Genomic DNA, 21957 nt, shown 5'->3' with positions numbered 1-21957 from the left:
ATAAGCATTTTCCTCAATTGTGCCGAAAGTTGAAGGGATAAAAGGGCCCGGAAAAGTTTGAAATTGTGAGTCTTGGATAGATCTACAAAACTAAGGAAACAAAGTTCGAAAATCACTTCCGGTGTAAAGGCAGTTCCGGAAAAACCGTCTAAAATGGCTTGTTCCTTTCTTCATTTTCTTTTTATTCAAATCCTAGCCAAATTAACTTATTTACATAATTATTTCTATAATGTGTTACTTTGTTCAATACCCTAAAGCATTTTTTGATTTTTGAAAAATGTCTGGATCGATTGTCGTTAGAACGGCTTAAGTGAAACTCTGCATTAACTCACATTAGTACTCGTAGTTGTAGAAAAAGGCAAACTGCTAATCTAATGGACCGGATAACGATGATTAAGAAAGGATTGTGATTTATAGGAATAAATAAAGAATATATTCTCATAATTTATTTTATTTGCCTAAAATTCGCAGCGCATATCCGTAGGATATTTTAAACATTGAGTTGCTTGCCTGAAGGGCTAGAACTGTGGATTATTTCAAGGACTATGATTTATTGAGAGAGCCTTTTAATGTAAATATTCAAGCAGATGGTAATGTGTTCACGAACTGTATTTTTAGTTTTGATTTTCGCAACTTGGTACCATGATTACATGGTTCACAATCTTCATAGGTTGGTAACACAGCCGAAGCAGCAAGTTGTGTTCTCTTTCCGATTGTTTCCAATGTCAGACTATCATTCCATGTCCGCTTGGGACCGATGACCTTAGATGTTATGCCTCTTTAAAAAACAAGCATCATCCATGTCCGCTCTGCAATATTCTGGTGTTCATGAGAGTTTTGAATAAATCTACCGTGAGTTAAATCAGTGCAAACACGGTTAAAATTAGTAAAATAAGTAGTTACTTTATGCAAATGACAAAAGATAAAGAAGGATGAAGAAGTAAAAATTGCCAGATCTACGTGTGATCCTGCAAAACAAAACTAGTACCGAAAATACATGTGGTGAATACGATCACAAAACCAAAACTGAAGATTCACTGTGTCAAAGGAATTATTGGACAGATGGATGGACACTTCAGTAAAAAAGAAAAAGTCTTCAAGGAAAAGGAGTGGATCGTGACAGCGAGTGCATATCGGAGTGTATGTTAGAAATGTGGAAGTTGCTGAGTAATAGCACCTAGATGGTGAATACCGGCACGTTATATCCTATGGAAAAAAGCACCGCTTATTATTATGTATTTGTGTTGGTTGATCTCATTCTTACGTTCATGTTCTGTTACATATCCACCAGCGGTACACATACACTTCCCATGCAATTTGGAGTGAGTGTTAAAGAAAAAATTAAATGGTAAATGGATATTATGGCTCGGCTGATAAGGAATTTTAATGAAGCCAACTCGGCTATGGTTAAAATAAGTGGAAAACTGTCTGTGAATTTCAAGAACCAGAAGAAAGGTGTACCACAGGGCTGTATACAGTCACCTGTGCTCTTTTATACCTATGGCGAGTACGTAATGAGAACTGCACTTGAGGAATGGGATGGCGAATGTCCTGTTGATGGTAAGAAAAGATTCGCTTCCGTTATTCCGACGATACAGCACTCATTGCTAGTGATGAGAAATAAATGGTAGGCCTAATTTCTCGTGTAAAAAATGTCAGTGCTCAAATGGGACTGCAAATTAATATGAAGAAGACAAAAAATAATGATTTTTGAAAGAGCCGATAAATTAGCCAGCATAGACATCTTCAGGGAATTCGAGAACGTCTCAGAAATGGCACACCTTGGTGCTGTCATCTCCAGTTCAGGTACTAGTGCTCCTGAAATTAAGAGAATAACAGCTATTAAGTGAGATAGTTCCGACGACTGGAAGCAGTTCGGGCAGTCTTATGTTTCCTGAACCTAGCACATCGCGGCTAGAGGTGAATATGCATGAACGCTGTAGAGCAACACAAACAGGACCTGCAGGTTACCTCGTGTCAAATACACAAGCCAAACGGCAACAGCTGAGAACCGCCACAACAACAATATCGGATACAGATAAAATGACAAGCCATTCAACACGAACGACAAGAAACGACAAGTAATCATCCGATTAAACAGAAGTTTGCCGTCTGTCATAGCGAAGTATTGGACGATTTCTTATGACTCGTACTGCAACAGATACAACTACCAAAATGCAGCATAAGACTTGATGGGAATCAGGACATAGTTGAAGAGGAATTTACAAGTACAAATCATTATGTTCACTCCGAGTTCACATGCATTAACATATCCCATGCTCGTAAGAGATAGACAAAACCAAGACAAGACAGCTTAAAAGCAAGCGAGAATATGGACAAAAGTGTAACACCAAGCAAAGTAACCATAATGTACACCAGCGAAGTACAACAGGAAGAAACATTAGTAAAAAAAACATTTCCAAAGTGAAAACATATATAGCCTCAAAGGAATCAACATCGAAATCCTATGCAAATACAAGAAACCCATGGTTACAGTGTGATAGAGGGAGGGATAGACAATCAGTAGACCCCTTTATCAACTACACCGATTATTTTTAAGAGATAAATAAAGTTTCTTTTTGAAAATTTTGTTCACCTATACTCACAATACACTCAATACAAACTGCATACAAACTGCATACAAACAGCAAGGAAGCAGCTACTTTCAAGCAATTCATTATTGATCAGGACCTGGACATTGTCATGTTTCAGGGAGTCTTCACGGAAGATATTATTGCGATATCTGGATTTGTTAAAATAGTTGATGCTAACAAACACGGAAGATACCAGTTACGAACGTACTGCTTGACGTCGGTGTCCAAGATAAATCGTTTGCCTCTCAGAGCCGTCTTCAGCTCACCTTGCAATTTTTGGGATCGCGGCGGTCCTGCATACTTCCTCTGGAGAGTTTGTCATTTTGACTGGGGTTCGAAGTGATGACACCATTTCTCGTGCCCAACAACCACTCGTGACAGGAACTCATCTCCTTCCTTGGCATAGCGCAACAGATGTTCGAGAGAGAGAGGTCTATTTGATTTGCTTCCTGTGCTGACTGAATACTGTGAGGCATCCATCGGGCGCACTTTTAGCTAAATTTCAATCTGTCCTTGATGATGGCGAGAACACTTCCGATGCTCACTCCAACTCTGCGGCATTGGCTGCTAACGTAACTCGCCAATCTAGCGTAGAGGGCATCCAACTGCGGTGTGGCGTTCCAGACCGTGCATCATCGGCCAGTGACACCCATCCTCCCCTGAATCGCTTGTGTCACGCCTTGCCACTTGCAACTTATGTGCAGTGTTCTCCGTACACTTGTGCCATTCTTAGATGAATTTTCGTTCCTATCACTCCTTTTGCTGTCAGGAAGCACTATACACACCTTTGTTCTTATTCTGAAGCCTCCATTTCACAGTTGTCAGCAGGATTGGGTGCAGTGGATGATCACCAGGTGCGCATGCTCGCCTGTCGTCACGTGGTGTGCGCCCATGTCCCTCCACTGGCGAGCTTAGGAACTCAGCGCTCTTATAAAGACCGCACCTCCTTCCGTGGGCAATTGCATTACGATCCTTTCAGCAGTTATAATTTTATAGTCTCCGGCTAGTCTCTTCTTGAATGACCTTCATATATCAAGGCAAATACTAACCTCACTCAGACTCTATATTACTGTCAAATTCATGTGGAATCACCACTTGATCAAGAATAGTTCCGTCCGGTTCGCAGGCAAGATTACGGAGGCGGATAATATTTTCCAGAAATGTTCCACCTCCCATTCGTCATGACCCTTGTAGGTGACATCAAACCATTTTTAGCATCAAACGTTTAAAGCGAGCAGCTCAATGATGTCTAGCACTCCCTTCTTCGATACATTGATTACAGTTATGACTGTGGTGTATTAAACAATCGACTTCAGACGGCTCTACCTTCTAATTCCATACTATAGCATCACGATTGGATATAATACTGCATACGTCAGTAAGAACTTACAAGCAGAAGTCCATGAGGTAGATGACTGCTATGTTGAATTTACGAATCACTGTGTGTATGTGTGCAAGATACGACAACCACAACTTGGACTGTAGAGTGGAGGATAAACTTAGAAATGAAACCAATCCATCCTGCAACACGATAATCTGAAAGAATGAAACATTATGAATGACAGAAATAAAAACAGCACATCCATATAAAGATACTCTGGATTGGTGGCTCATATATTCAAAAAAATCGTGTATGGCTTATCAAGGCATGCAGTGCTGAACCCAGAAGGCAGATGAATCAGACGACATAATTTTACTACAAATGCCTAAACAAATACTTCACACGTATAAGAAGGAACTCTTCTGTGGACATGGGTCCTGAAACGTTTTATTTCCAAGTTAGAATTCATGTTTTCCAATTCTACATGGATCAAGTGAAACTCACAAGCACGGAACGTACCAGCATAACAAATGAAACTCATTATTATATTCTTCTTCTTCTTAGCGCTTGTTCCGCCTGGTGGTAGGGTCCGCTGTGTGGATTCGTTGTCTCAATTTAATTCGGTTTCGGGCCATGTCTGGATGTAGTCTTACAGTTTTCAGGTCGTTGTGCACTGTATCGATCCATCGCTGTCTTGGTCGTCCTTTGGGCCTCCACCTACTTCCAATGAATACGCTGACTTTTCCATTGTCTTCCGCACGCAACACATGCCCAAACCAGCGCAGATGGTTTTCCTGCATTTTTTCTGGATCGGTGCAACTCCACCATTGCCGGTCTCTAGTCCGGGGCCTTATCTGGCAACTTATGTGGAAGGAGAAGGGGGAGGAGTAACACCTCGTTAAGAAACCTGGGTCCATCTGTATCCGGATGGTAGTATCCTGTAAATGCACCTGCCTAGGTTTATTAGGTGAAACCTGGCCAACGGTCTCAAAGGCGGAAGGAGAGTTTCAGATTCCCAACGGCGGAGAGTGCGGAAGAGCTACCTCTAGGACTCACGATCTTGATTGTATTTTCGTAGTCTTAGAGCCACTCTAGAAATAACTTTTCATAAGTCATGGAAGTGTGTTAAAGTCCTTAATGGCAACTTCGGCGGTGAAGGAGACCATCGGTACGGTGCAGGTGGCAGAAGAGGCACTGTACCATTCTGGGAGTTAATGAAGAGAGGAACGTAGCGTTTGTTCTCCAAAGGAGCGGCTATAAAATGCATCTGTTCTCGAGGTCAGGAGCAGCCTAACTATCTGATGACACCAGCTCTAAAATGTTTGGTGACAGGCTCCATGACAAGCCGGTCGTAAAATCATACAGTCACATATTTATGGAAAATCTTTCTTGTATTAAATCTTCAAACTGCCCTCCGTTAGCACTGAGACATTCATCAACCCGGCGTCAGCACACTCGGGATGCAATACTAAGAAGTTATTCAGCCATTGTCTTATCTGATGAGTAGGGAAAGGACTTTCAGGCACTAACAGGTTAGAATCCAAACGAATCTAACAGGGCGTAAGTGTGTACTCGCCCGCAAAACAGTTCTGTATTAAGATTTGCATAAATATTAGCGATATGAACTATCAGAACCCCTCAAATTTATGAAACTCACCTCACAACTGTAGAGAGGATAGATGATACTTGTGCCTTGCTCAAAAACCTTGGCATTTTGACCTATCGATGCCTATATTGTTCAGTCTGACAGGCCCCTCCAATTTTTCCCCTAATCTTTTCCATGTCTTCCCAACTCATTGCTCTCTCTGGTCCAGGGTTCACTTCTGCAGCTCCTGTTATTAGAAGAACTGCCACTACTGCCGTCACCATCATAGTTATCTCGAACCCACATTGTCGTAGGAGCACATTCATACCTGCCGTACACACACACACACACTTCACTCGCCCGTGCCGTCAACCAATTATTATTATTATTATTATTATTATTATTATTATTATTATTATTATTATTTGCTTTACGTCACACTGACACACACAGGTTGTATGGAGGCGATGGGATAAGACATGGCTAAGGCTAGGAAGTTAATGTGCGTGGCCTTAATTAAGGTAGAGCCCATGCATTTGCCTGGTGTAGAAATGGGAAACCACTGAATACTACCTTAAGAGCTGCCAATATCGGGATTTGAACCTACCATCTTCCTAACGCAAGCTCACACCTCCGTAATCCAAACTGCATAGCCAGATAGCTCGGTACTATTATTATTATTATTATTATTATTATTAATATTATTATTATTATTACCTGGTACTATTATGTGGAAACAATCTTATGAGAACGTTTACAATGAAGAGACAAGCGCTAAGTTATGAATGAGCTCGATGAATGGACATTATGTTCATGTGAAGGAAATGGAAGTGGATCGGTTACGTAAGATAATTATGAGCTTGGGAAGCCAAGAATGAAGGCAGCTAGTTTTGTTATTTAATTATTCCGAAGTAAGAATTGTAAATATATTTTAGGCCATAGAGCCTAGTGCTTGTGGTTACTGAAGAATTTTGGAGGCATTTAGTTCATTGACAAAGCCCTAGCAGACTATAAGGTGAAAGGCACAGAACCTAATCTGTACTGAACATGTATGAAACTATATATCATATGAGACTGTATATATCATCTGTCATTTACCTACCTGAATTTTCTAACAGCAGTTTCATTGTTAGCAATTTATAAGCGATACGATCGATTTTTCGGTTCTCCATTTTTTTAAATATTGCTCCTATAAGTTCTCTTCATTATTCAGTAATCTGAGTCAGGAAATTAATGAACGAGCCGTCTTGTTACTGTAGCTCATTAATACATATTTTAGAACCTGAATTGATTAAAGAGAATATTAATGAATGAACTTTGAAAATAAGTATACAAGTGTGAAAAAGTAAAAAGGCATGCGTTTGAAACTCTTTATCTGGGAGATTTAATATCACTCTGGAAAACTCTTTCTAAACGTATAGGCTGGTTATTGTGTGACGTATAGCCGCATATTTAAAAAACAATAATATTTTCGGGTTTATAACTTATACATATAAATCGCTTGGGTAACAAGAAACACAGAACAATAAGTTAAAAGAATGGAGTGCTTTCCTCCTCGTCTAAATGCATGAATATTTTAAATTTTTTTACAATTTGCCTTATGTTGCACCGACACTGATAATTCTCATGGTGACAATGGGATAGGAAAGGTCTAGAAATGGGAAGGAAGCGACTATGGCCTTATTTAACGTACAGCCCCAGCATTCGCCTGGTGTGAAAATGGGAAACCACAGAAACCATCTTCAGGGCTTCCGACAGTGGGATTCGAGCCCACTATCTCCCGAATGCAAGCTGATAGCTTGACTCGAACCGCTCGGCGACCTGCTCGGTAGTTTCAGTTTTTAAACTATTTTAAACTATTTCCTTTCAAGTTACTACATGCTAAGTGATTAAGGACGAGTTTGTTTAACACAACGAGAAAGTTGTGTGAGTTCTGTCACTCAGAAATTCAGGTACAAATATTGAGAGCGAGATAGATGACGTTTTACGAAAGAAGGGGCCTTGAAATTACGCGAATAAAAAGACATTTTCAACAATGTGCCGATGGAAGTTCGTGGCACGTATAATATCCCATAAATGTTTTTACTCTCTTCTACTTCCTGCTGTTCACTGGAATGGGAAATCAGAGTAGCGTAGTCAATCGTACTAGGGATTCACATCGACTTATCGTAGCGAATGTCCTGTTATCGTAGCATTAGCAATCTTCCGCACTTTGCACATCCTTTTTCTTACTTCATTATAGTTTGTTGAAGTTTAAAGTGACACGGATCTCTCAAATTGAAGCACTCTTAACTGACAAACCACTTTTCAGGAATTCGGTATCGCGGTCTTTGGCATCCAAAGTGAATGACTCAACCAACTACACGTAGCAGCGAATCTATTGGGTTATTGAGGCACCATAACACCGTACCTACTTATAACAAGTTGTAAATTATTGTATATAAAAGAATCATACTCAAAGTATAGGAACGAATCTTTCAAATATCGGCATCGATATATGGCTGTCGGTTTTCCTTGACATCGAATCAGCTGTTAAAAATGAATAATACATGCACGTATAGACGCAGTTAATGTGTATTTCATTAGGACTGCAACTTAAAAATAATAATAAGAAGAAGAAATGTATTCTATATGAATAGAGAATAAATCCGAAACTATTTATTGCGACATCGCTTTCTACGATGTATTAGATATAACGGCAAAATCCTATGGTACCGTCTAAATTCTATACAAACATCGTATTTTAAAAAACGCTTGTTACGATATATCGTATTAAAAGACGTATTTTTCTATCAGATTTTCGGAGAAATGTATCGACTATAATTTTCTATGTTGATTTTTGTTTGTTACGCAATTTCGAATGCTTACAACAATGCAAAGCTTATTTTTAAAATTCTGTTTTCAGTGGATTGTAGATTTCAAAACAGTCTGTCTGTTAAATATTCAAGGCAAGCATCGTTGTGAAGATATCGCAAAATAAAAGGACAGTGTTTAATACTGAACAAATGTCACAAAAATAATATGGCAATTATAGAATGGAAACATCAGGGTCGCGAAGGAATTGGGCGTATCACACTCAACAATGTCTACAATTTGGTAAGATACGGATAACTTCTCCTTTATAACCCAATACAATGTGGGACAATTTACATTGCTACTACTTCTTTTATATTTTGCTGACATATCATTGCTGTACGTACTGTGTAAACATTAGGAGATAAGTTACTTTTAGTCTTGCTCCACAAATACTCTACTACAAATTCATTACCTGTTTCACTTATTTTTGAAGTTTTAAAGTGTATTATGTTAAATAACCCCTGTAAATGTGCAGCATTTTTAACAACAACAAAACTGGTTTATGCGACTATCGCCAGCAATAACTATTAGTTAGCAGTCCCTTTGGAGTGGTTATTACCGCTTTCGACAGGATATCTTTATTAATCGAATTATTTGGGAAAAACCGGTGTTAGCATTGTGATTAACCTACTCAGTGTTTCTTGATGTTCTGAAATCAACTCAAAGTTTCTAGAAAATTATTATAAAAATAGCCGTTATAATCATTTTTTTAAAAAATAAGACATCTGGTAATGAAAATATTGTATATTATCTGGACACAGTTCGATACGGGTTAAACACATCTGATAACATAAATAGTTACAGTATCATCATTCACATGCAGTTGTTCATAGATGAAATATATTTTATTGCAAAAGTAGCGTTTTTAACGCAGATGAATTTGGTCACAGATGAGACATATCTGATTATAGATTTAATAATCCTACTGACTTTCAAAACTGGTCTAATATAACTGATTTTCGAAACATTGATCCCATTTATGATCGTCGGACGTAAAAAAATCTGATCAGGTAAACCTTTTCGATATTGCAGTTGGTATTTGTCACAGAGAACACCTTCTTCTTCTTCTTCTTCTTCCTCAATTCAAAGATTGGTTGGCAGCAATTTTTCTTCTCTACTCCTCTCTGTAATCTCTTCATTTTCTCACATGAACCTGCTACTACATCTTCTTTGATCTGTCGAGTGCATTGCAGTCTAGGTCTTCCTCTTCCTCTCTTACCCTGAATTATTTCTTCCATGGCATTAACTATAAAACTATTGTGCCTGTAGAGTTGGCCATAATTGGTCCCTTCTCTTTCTTAATGTTGATAATAAACAATTTTTTTACCTGTTCTCTTAAGAATGTCTTCATTTATGTGTTTTCTGCCCATGAGATGTTTTCTATCCTCCTCCAGCACCACATCTCAAAGGCCTCCAGATGTTCCTTATCACAAGCCGAAATAGTCCACGTTTCTGAACCATGCAAGGCCACACTCCAGCCATAGCACTTTTATAAACCTCTTTTTACCCCTATCTCATCGATGAAACAGCTATTTTAGTCCGGTTTAAGTTCACCACACGTCAACTTATCTCATAATATAAGATGTGATTAAAACATTTCCGTTTCCGGGCGTTGCCGCAGAGGACATGCAACGTAGCACAACTCCGATGCGGGTATATAAGCACAGACATATAGGCAAAGGGATTAGTTTGGCAGTCGTGCCGTGTCGAGGTGCGTACGTTAAATGCGGCCACGTGAACTGTGGCGAGGTTATTACCAAATGCGTCCAAACAGGACCAATGTGCTGTTGTTCTATCCTTGGCTGCCGAAGGACAGCTGGTGGACAGCCATCGGATAATGTAGACTGTGTATGGGGCAGCATGTCTGTCGACCACCGTTGTGGAATGGTCCACCAAGTTCCGTGAGGGTCGCGTTTCGACACAAGACGTCGGTCAATCTGGGAGGCCAGCCTCATCCATCACGGACAACAACAACCACTCTACAGACCTGATCACTCCCCGTGCGATTATCACGACTTCAGTCCCCTCAAAAAGGCCTTGAAGGGTCGACGCTTCCTGTCGGACGAGAATGTGCAGCAGGCAGTTACGGCCTTCTTCACTCAGCAGGACGTGGTGTTTTACCAAGCGGGAATCTTCAGTCTGAGATGAGTGCCTCAGTGCACACGGCGATTTTGCTTCGTTGGCATCCCAATTCAGGACTGTCCGTCGAACGGAAAAGTTTGGTCGTCCCATATAGGAGCAAATTTTATAATCTGGTTTATGTTTGCCACAGCTGAACATATCCGATTATAGAAACAGGTTTTTATTTATTAATGCCTTTTTTCAGTGGTGAAGTTAGGGCTCGAGGTTCTCTCTTCCACTTAAGCACATAATAATCAAAATCATAAATAAATTACTGAGATATTTAAAATAGTTAAAACCAAACAAAGAATTAATACAATTGAGAATAAATTTAAATACATTACTAAGTTAATAATAAAACTAATTAATATTATAAACTCTTAATAATGACTAATCCTCAGACACGCACACACTCATACTTCAACCATTCAGTCAGCTGTCCTCAGCAGGTAGTATCGGTTGATATTTACAGTCCCCTTTAAATACGGAAAAGCATTTCATTAATTGATTTAAAGTAATTGCTAGCAAATTACAACAAGAAATAATCCAATTAAATTATTTTGAGACATTATTCCTATGATTTGAATGCAGGTCATTCATGTCTTCCCCCTATAAAGCAATATCAGCGAATGTCTTCAAAATGAGTATCGAATTCCCTTCAATAAAGAGAAGAAGTATTTTACGATCTATTAATTCCTGTATCCTTTTCCTCGTCACATTATAATATACGTTGAATATGAAATTCTTTGACGAAAGGGGACCCTCGCTTGTAGTCTATATTAAATTAGAGCCTGTCTTTAAGTATCGTACAGTATTTAATATTGAAGACATCTTTTGAGAGTAAATTCCCTTTACTTCTGTGTACCCTATGTAGATACGTGAACAAATACGAATATTATAACATCGTGAATGCTTTGTATGAAAGAGTAGGTAAGATGCTCATTGGTAGTTAAAACTCTGGGTTACGAAACCAATATTCTTAATGTTTTCCAATAACGGGTGATCATGTTCGATTGATAGCTTATACTAGTCGCAATAATGTAAACTGAGCTGGTAAATGGTACGGTGTTAATAAGCAGCAATACAAGATGTTTTAACTTTCTGACGTAGCCTACATCAAGCATGTTATTTAGTGGACAAATTGTACCTAATATTTAACAAACCGTGAAATTCGGAGCCTATGATTAATTTAACGGGTTTACTGAAACGTCGTTTTGCAGTCAATTGCGTATAGTCAATTTCAAGGAAAATCATACATTTATCCACTTAAATGTGCCAGAATGTTACAGTACAATAACCAGGTACCTATTTGCTGTAAGACTCCGGAAAATAAACAAGATGAAAATCGTGTGCCTGCCGTTTTAGGTTTTTAACGAAGTACGAGATTAAAATCACGTATTACTTGCTTGAGTATTCACCAAAATGAAAAATATGAATCGCGTTTTAATTTGATTTAATTTAATTTCTTTGACAAAATTCCTCTAGATATATAAGTCTAACCATCTGGTGATCAGGTTTAACGTCGTGTGAAATGAAATTAAAATCCACAGCCTGTGTCCAGTCATTTGACTGGGTCAGGAATGGAATGCATAAAGCCTCCATCTAGCGGTGAGGATAGGAAATCTGCCGGCTGCCGAGGCCTGTCACACTCCTCTGGAGTAATGATAAATGACTGACAAATGAAATGAAATGAAATGTTAATGGAGAGTGTTGCTGGAGTGAAAGATGACAGAGAAAACCGGAATACCCGGAGAAAAACCTGTCCGGCCTCCGCTTTGACCAGCACAAATCTCGCATGGCGTGGCCGGGATTTGAACTACGGTTTCCACCGGTGAGAGGCCGGCGCGCTGCCACCTAAGCCATGGAGGCTCGGTTAAAGTCGTGTATTTTTCTTTATTTCTTTCACGTACATCAGGAAGAAAGCACATATTTATTTATTTATTTATTTATTTATTTATTTATTTATTTATTTATTTATTTATTTATTTATTTATTTATTTTATTAAATTCCACAAACTATGGGAGACGGCCATGCATTCAATTCAAGACACCCATAACACTGTATTTAAGTATTTAATGCGTTGGTTAATTTCTCTGGCTGGTGGACTAGGTCTATGTGTTTGTCTTAATATACACCTCATAATTTATACAGAAAATACCCCAGTATCACTAGGGAGTCACAAAACAGTGAATCCAGCCTTCCACCATCTGGCCGTAGAACTGAACCAATTACCCATGAAGTATCGACTTCAAATTTTCTGTAAAACTCGATAAAGAGAAGAAATATTATGTTTTTAACTACCTATTTATTTTATAATTCCCATACATTTGAAAGTGAAGGGAATAAACTCTCACATATACCATGGATATGAACATGTATTTATTTGCTTTAAGAATATCATTATTTTTCAAGATTAAAATAAATTCATTTAGACATCATTTATTGCTAACGCTGTTCTACAGAGGTTCTATTCCTGGGATGAAACTATGTAATTCTAAAGGAATTCACGTTGCCAAATTTAAATCTGAAATCAGAATTACGCCATCAGGGATAGTTTTCCATTAATATGCACATATATCATATGTGGTATCATTGTTCGCGGAAAATATACCGTAGTACTTTTATAAAAATAAAATTAAATAGTTGGCAACATTACCTTTACTATTTCTGATTATCTTCAAGATATTGATGTTGTTGTTCAGATAGTGTGGAATGTGAACCTCAAAATCACAGTGAGAATGCAACGATTCCTCTCAGTTTAAAATTTATTTGTTTGGCTTCTTCAGATATACCATGTTAATATTTCTTTCAATATTCTCTTATTTTGTATTTCTATTCGATATATATGTATGTCTGACAAAGAAAAGCGAGCCTGGGTATGTTTCAAGGAGGTAACACAAAATTTCCTTGGAAGTACATAGAAGAGACCCCAAATAAAAAGTGTTTGTCAAAGGAATGATCAAAACTTATGAAAATTTAGGATGCAGTATGTCGTTGAAAGTACGTTTCATGGACTCGCATCTAGACTTATTTCCAGAGAGTTGTAGTGATGTATCAGATAGGTAAGGTAAGGCTTATTTTGCCCGAAGGCAGGTCCGAACCTCCGCAGAGGTGTTCCTGAGCCGGAGTTTACGTGCGGTAGGGTGGCCAGTTCCTTTCCGCTCCTCCATTCCCTTACCCGCCCACCAACAGAGCGTGGCAACCCATCCAACTCCTGACCACGCCCAATGTTGCTTAAATTCGGAGATCGCACGGGATCCGGTGTTTCAACACGGCTACGGCCGTTGGCATGTATCAGATAAGCATGAATAAATACCTCATGAAGACATAGCTACCAGGAAGACACGGTATGAATGCATACAATGTTAGTCGATTGTTGTTAGAGTATATTTCAGGACAAAAAGGATGCTAAGAAAGGAAGAAATAAGACATGAAACTTTGTGGTGACAAATTTATGTCCGTATTTCCATTTTTTTATAAACATTCCTGGGAATGACTGTTAAAAAGTGAGAAAATTATGTGAGCACTTCAACAATCACCCTCTGTTGCTCTGTTAATGTTTACAGGCCCCCTTAATTGAATTTCTGTCAGTATATCCATCACTAATTTAAAGCTATATATAGGCCTAATTATATGAAAATATTAAAATATATTAAAAATCGGATTCCTCTTCAACTATCCCTGGTGTATGAAAGCTAAAAGAGATTCGAATTCAGCGTTAAAATGTCTATAAGAATCACACATTTTCCTTCCAAAAATAAGATATTTTTAGAGCAGTGTAATTAATCCTTCTTCTAGATGAATGGTAAAAGTAATGACCTTCAATTCCTGGTGCAACTAGATTCAATTACTGGCCGGATCGGGGATTTAAGGGGAGGTGGTACACCTTTTAATGTCCAAAAAAGACATTTTTCATATTTTTTGATAGTTTAGACCTTATTTTATAATATACTGCTTGTTTATTTTGTACAAGTCATCCCGTAAGGTCTCAAATGCCATTTAAATGTCACGCTGACAGCTGTGGACACGCCCACTTTTTGTATAACAGATACATTTTTGCCGCATTTTTGTAAAAAATTGAATTTCGCAGCATGTACTCTCGTTCTAGGGTTGGTACAAGTGTTGCGGCTTGGCGGGTGATGCTTGTCTTTTGTTTTGTGTCATGGCTGTTGTTTTGAACACGTCCTTTTGTGGAAAGTAAACACAAAGTAAAGAAGTATTTTTGTAGGATGCCTAGCTCAAGTAGATTGTTCAAGAAGTGTCGATGAGGGCAATTTGATCTGTGTCTATCCTTCTGCTGAATTTCGTCTTTTCCTTTTGGGCATTCACTTGTTGTATGCTTGGCAGATTTACAGTAGTATGCACGGGCAGATGATAGTGCTGGAAAATTTAGGAATTAACCCTGGCAGAAACATGCCTCAAATTTTCTAATGAAATTGATGAAGAGCGAGTGTGAAAGGCTGACCTACAGGCTGATATGGTGATCAAGAGGAACAGGGTAATGAGCAGGAACAGGAAAAGAGCAAGGGAAGATGACTGTGATGATCCAGATGATTCATAATATGGACCAGGATGCATTAGGCAGTATGCAACTTTAATTCAAACTTTCCGAAGGTATAATTTATAAAGATATTCAGGTATTTTTCTCAGTATATATTTAAGACAGTTAAATGAAATTTTTACCAGCTATTTTACTGGTTTGATAAACATAGTGACATTATTTTATGCCTCTAACTCAAATAGTTCCAAAGTTATTGAGTATAACACTTCACATAAAGCAATTATTTTTATCAGTAAAGTAAAAAAATATGTTTCTGCTATGTGTGACGTTAGATGAAGTTATAAAATTGTCAGTATATACAGTAAACATTCCTTTTGAGCCATACCAAATTTCATCATTCTAAACTTCATAGTTTTGTAGGAAAATACTTTTAAATCAATAGCTACCGAAAATTAATTAATTAATTAATTAATTAATGGTTGATGAACGTAACTACGCCCCAATTTATTTTGTTTTATGTTGAAATATTTCGCTCTTTTACATTCAACAGAACGGCGTTTCCTTCACATATCACCCCTCTGCAATGTGAAGATCGCCATTCACCCACGCCTTATTGGTAGCTGTGTTTGCACTTTGCATTACAAGTCTGACGTAGACTGCTAGCTTGCACTGGATGGAGACAATTGAGATTACGACGTAGTCTTGAGATGACAAGAAGATCTAGGAGATATTAAATTAAAGACAATGTGCTGGCTACATTATTACGTAGTGTATGTACCTTAGAGCTTAACATTCAGAGAACAATTACTTGTTAGAAATTAATTTCAAAAGATGAGTTTCATTAACTCATATCCTTTAACTAAGACTTTGTATACTTTAAGATGTTAAGACTTTAAACTCATTCACTAGAACAGTAAAATATTAACAAAATAGTAAATGGCATTGCAAAGGATCTATAATTTTGACCATAATGGTCCGTATTGATTTTAATCAATGTTATGTATTAAGGATCCGCCTTGTAAATACAATACCTTGTTATTGTCTAACATATATTGATATACAAGTACAAATTTAGAGAATATATAATCATTCTCTCTTGCAGCTTCTGGTTAAAAACACTTAAGCATATTGGACCTATTAAAAATCGTACAATCTAACATAGTCCGCCTCTGTGGTGTAGTGGTTAGCGTGATTAGCTGCCACCCCCGGAGGCCCGGGTTCGATTCCCGGCTCTGCCACGAAATTTGAAAAGTGGTACGAGGGCTGGAACGGGGTCCACTCAGCCTCGGGAGGTCAACTGAGTAGAGGTGGGTTCGATTCCCACCTCAGCCATCCTGGAAGTGGTTTTCCGTAGTTTCCCACTTCTCCTCCAGGCGAATGCCGGGATGGTACCTAACTTAAGGCCACGGCCGCTTCCTTCCCTCTTCCTTGCCTATCCCTTCCAATCTTCCAATCCCTCCACAAGGCCCCTGTTCAGCATAGCAGGTGAGGCCGCCTGGGCGAGGTACTGGTCATACTCCCCAGTTGTATCCCCCGACCAAGAGTCTGAAGCTCCAGGACACTGCCCTTGAGGCGGTAGAGGTGGGATCCCTCGCTCAGTCCGAGGGAAAAACCGAACCTGGAGGGTAAACAGATGATGATGATGATGACAATCTAACATATAGTGCGTGATCAAGCAGTTTCCATTTGGGGGCGTTGCTGCAGAAGACATACAACGTAGAGCGACTCCGATGCTGGTATATAAGGACAGACATGAAGGCAAAGGGATTAGTACGGCAGTCGTGTCGTGCCGAGGTGCGTGCGTTAAATGCGGCCACGTGAACTGTGGCGATGTTATCAAATGCGTCCAAACAGGACCAAAGTACTGTTATTCTGTTCTTGGCTACTGAAGGGCAAACACCGGTGGAGACTCATCGGAGAATGAAGACTGTGTATGGGACAGAATGCCTGTCGAAAACTACCGTTGTGGAATGGTGAACGAAGTTTCGTGCGGGTCGCGTTTCGACACACGACGCCGGTCGATCTGGATGGCCAGACTCATCCATTACGGACAATCACAAGTGGACGGTGGGTGAGGCGATGAGGACCTATAGTCCTGATCTCTCCCCATGCGATTATCATATCTTCCGTCCCCTCAAAAAGGGCTTGAAGGGTGGACGCTTCCTGTCGCACGAGGATGTGCAGCAGGCGGTTATGGACTTCTTCACGCAGCACACGGTGTTTTACCACACGGGGATCTTCAACCTGGTGCGTCGGTGGGATGAATGCCTCAGTGCTCACGGCGATTTTGCCTGATTGGCATCGCGATTCAGGATTGTGCGGCCATAGCACGGTTACGTTTTTATTGCTCCTGTCCACAAAGAATTTCCAGTTAAAAATACATTGAAAATTCAAAGATGAATAAACATTCATGTTGGGTCATGATTTAGGGGACGGATGTAGATGGCCTAGAAAATTACTGAAAATGATCAATAAAATGCCCTTATATTTATCGGAAAATGCAGTAAAATAAGTAAAAATTGACTTTAAAATATTCGACCAAACTAAATTCTGTTAGCTGTATGATAATGGTTTTACAAGTAATACATCCCTGTCCTATTCGCTGCAAAACTCTTGTTTTAACAAGAAAAATTATCTCATAATTTGCTTGCAAGTGTATATTAAAATATTGACGTAATGATATTCCGGATTTAGTGCTAGCATTTTACCCGCGAAGAAGCTGGGAACACTTCTTTTTTTTTTTACATTCAGTACAGCTTACAGATTATTTTTTCGTTTGAAGTGCTGCGGTACAACAAACTTACTTTCCGCACTCACTTTAACACAGTACAATCTACAAAATAAAACACGCCCATCTGTTTTTCAAATTAGTTTACTAGACGAATTAAAGATCCACCGTTCTACCCTTCAGGCAAGCAACTCAGTCTTGGAAACATCATAGGTATATGAGCTACGAATGTTAGGTAAATAAAATACAGTATAATGAAGTATGAGAATATACACTTTATTTACTGCTGAAAATTACAAACCTTTTCTTAGTTATCGTTATCCGTTCGATTATGTTAGCAGTTTGCCTGTTTCTACCACAACGAGTGCTGGTGTGAGTCAGTGCATTGTTTCACATACAAGCATCACTATGAGCGCTAATGTGAGTTAAGGCGGAGTTTCACTTAAGCACTTTAAATTCGTTCAGTGTCCTCCTCCGTAGCGTAAAGGTTAGTGTTGTTTACAACCGTCCTTGGGGGCGCGGGTTCGATCCCCAGTACTGCCAGAAATCCAAGACTTGCAGGAGGGCTGGTATGTGGTTGAAATGGTACATGCAGCTCACCTCCATTGGGGGTGTGCCTGAAAAGAGATGCACGACCTCGGGACGAGGACACGAGCTTACTTTAGTTCACTACGTTCGGAGTGGTCTTATTTTAAAAAATCAAAAAAATCGTGAGGGTACTGAACCAAGGAACACATTGCAGAAATAATTATGTAAATAAGTCAATTTGGTTAGGATTTGAATAAAAAAGAAAACGAGTAATGAAATAACTGATTTTAGACTGTTTTCCGGAACTGAATTTAGGCCGGAAGTGATTTGCGAAATTTGTTTTTAAGTTTAAGGGAGATAGTGGTTTCGAGCCCCACTGTCGGCAGCCCTGAAAATGGTTTTCCGTGGTTTCCCATTTTCACACCAGGCAAATGCCGGCGCTGTACCTTAATTAAGGCCATGGCCATTTCCTTCCGCTTCCTAAGCCTTTCCTGTCCCATCGTCGCAATAAGACGTATCTGTATCGGTGCGAAGTAAAGCAAGTTGTAAAAAAAAATTTTGGTATTTTTGATATCAGTCCGTCAATAAAGGATACATGCATTATTTTAAAGCATATTTTTTAAATGTTAAAAATTCTTCAAAGTTCTATATTGACCTTAAAACCTTCTTGAAAGTTAAAATAAATGACCGATAATCCCAAGTCTCACAGTTTGAAACATTTCCAGGCCCTATAGCTGTTCAACGTTCGGCAAAATTGAGGAAATTGCTCAATTTTTACATTTTTCGTACTTTGCTAAGAAATGTTTTCAATATTAAATACTTTTTGTGGTGGTTTCAGTTTTGGTATTACCGAGCTCGATAGCTTCAGTCGCTTAAGTGCGGCCAGTATCCAGTAATCGGGAGATAGTGGTTTCGAGCCCCACTGTCGGCAGCCCTGAAGATGGTTTTCCGTGGTTTCCCATTTTCACACCAGGCAAATGCCGGCGCTGTACCTTAATTAAGGCCATGGCCGTTTCCCACAGAACTAGTCGGGGGGAGGGGGGATAATTGTGTACTGGAAATGAAAATTATATAACTGTTGTATCCAATCTATTCTCGTTTCCATCTATTCTTGACCTTGAGTTATACGGGGGTGAATGACTGGCTTTAGGGGCGAATGCGAATGCTGATGCATTCCTTGCGTTTCAGACACGTTAGAAAATACTTTCGTCTAATTATCAGAGTTCTGTGTTGTGTTCTTGCACATTCCTTGGAAAAACAAGACTCACAGGTATAAATACCTTTTCTTAATCACCAATTTCTGGTCAGTTTGCTTCGTCATGAAATATATTTAGCAATATTAAACATATGTAAAAAAAAATACATTTTTTTAAGTTTGCCATTTGTGGACTGTTGTCATTCCGCCAATAAAGGATACATGCATTCATTTTTAAATATATTTTTAAAATTTTAAAAATTGTTCGAAGTTCTATGTTGACCTAAAACCTTCTTGAAAGTTAAGTTAAAATAATGACCGATAATCCCAAATCGGCTAAAAAGCAAAATAAAATCGTGTTATTATCCTTTGTTTTATCGCAGGACAGGGGCGTACGCAGAGGGAAGATTGGGGGATAAATCCACCCAACCCCCGAAATTCTGATGTTTAGAACTTTTGATTAATCGTGGAAACCATATAAATGAAGAATTTTAGGTTGCTCATTGTTTTGGTTTTAATTTTAATACGTTTTTGCCGAAAATGTGTTGATGCTTCCATTAATAAATATGTATACATTTTTCTTCTAAAAGTAATCATACTGAACCAATGGACTTCATTCCCGCACTTCACATTTTACAACAGTAATATTTTCCCAACAATACGTAGAGTACTAAAACTGTTTGCTGTCTTACCAGTAACCACTGCCACACCAGAACGCTCTTCTTCATCCCTGAAATATTTAAAAGATTATTTGCAGAATATGACTCCACAGGAAAGATTGAATGTGTTAGCTCTTTTTCATATACAAGGAACGTGTGACCGCAGAAACATTAATGCATGAACTGGGCAAAAACCCAGGAGACGTCTGCGAATCGCTTCACCTAGAAAGAGCCTCAGTCCACTTTTTACGAATATGACATTTTTATATCGGCGTTTTGTAAACTCCTAAATGCATGTATTAATGCTGAAAAGACTTCAGTCCGGCTTCATGGTAGTCAGTAAACGAGGAGCCGATCAACGCAATTCAAGGAAAAAGGCCCTCAGTCACCCAATCTGGCTACTTCCTCATAACGCGAACGTGCTGCTATTTATAGGGGATTTACGCAGAAGGGGCCTCACCCCAGAGACTCAGAAAATTTGAGAGCTTACAATAATCAATATTTGTAAGTATGAAACATATTTATTGTATCTGATTAACATTTTAAATTTCATGATTGTGTTAAACTTGACATTCTTATTATATTTTCACTTTTGTTTGTGATTTGTGCAGAAAGGGCTCAGTCCAGTGACTTTCAAAGCCTGTAAAAAGAAAATGACGTAGCTGAACATCGACATGATCTTACACAATACATAACTGAGCTGCAACGCACCTACTGAACTAGTTTTAAATGATTCGGATGACATATTATTCTAAAATATTATTTTCATGTTTTCCCGAAAAAATGCATGAAGCGATGCTATTTCAATCACCATCATGAATACAAATAATGTGTTTTAGTTAAATAATTAAATTTGTTATTTTGAAAGTTTTAATTTAGTCTTTCTAATTTCAAAATATGCATCCTACACTATGTTATAGAAGTCTTCAAATTTTAATATTTAATATTAAATAACATCTGCGTACGTCCCCGTCAACAGGGTGAATGCCTATACTGCTGAGGAACACCGTAACGCAAAACAAAAAAAAGATGGCAATTCAAGAATTTCCGCCGCCCTAGTCATGATCATATAAATATCGTCTAAAGGTTCGTAGGTGTTTTATTGTTTTCCAAATGTCAAATACTGCTGTTGTATGACCACTGCGTGAACTTCATATTCCAAATATCCTTCATTGATCCCTTCTTGTTTTATGTTAGATTGTACAATTTTTAACAGGTCCAATGTGCTTAAGTGGTCTTAAACAGACCCTGAAAAATATAATGCTTTTATATTCTGGAAACATATACTTGTATATCTACGAGTGTTAGACAATAAACCAAGTATTGTATTATACTGGCAAGGTGCATCCTTAATACATAACATTGCAAAGGTTGTTAAAAACGTCTGATAATTTGCTTTGTTCAGTTTGTTTCATGTAGTTTCATGTAATTTCAGTGGAGGTATGGAGTGTTTGAAAACTACCTTGCATTCTTATGAACGACAAAAGCTGCGATTCCATTTTGAGACCCCAGCAATGGGGAGAGTTTCTAATTAATGAAAGAGAAATTTAGAAACGAACCTTTATTGCTGTAACTAGCCTCCTATTTCCTCATAGTTTTTGTGTAATTTAAATCCTACAGATGATTTACAAGCTGGTAGTGAGCTCGACCTACAAATCTACAAACGTTCAGAGGTTGTTCAGGGATGTCGGTTTACAAATAAACCCTTCCATCTGCTAATCTCCGATCTGTTTGAGATTTAGTACGATGACTTCAGTTGGAATGTTTTATTCTGCCACATCAAAATTAGATGACCAGTCGTATATTTATCTCCTGTTTTAGGGCGTCAAAAGTTTGTTCATTTAAGCACCTCATAGACAGGAGTGAGC

The sequence above is a fragment of the Anabrus simplex genome, chromosome 1 (assembly GCF_040414725.1).
Source record: "Anabrus simplex isolate iqAnaSimp1 chromosome 1, ASM4041472v1, whole genome shotgun sequence".
Lineage (NCBI taxonomy): Eukaryota > Metazoa > Arthropoda > Insecta > Orthoptera > Tettigoniidae > Anabrus > Anabrus simplex.
This window is presented reverse-complemented; position numbering follows the sequence as displayed.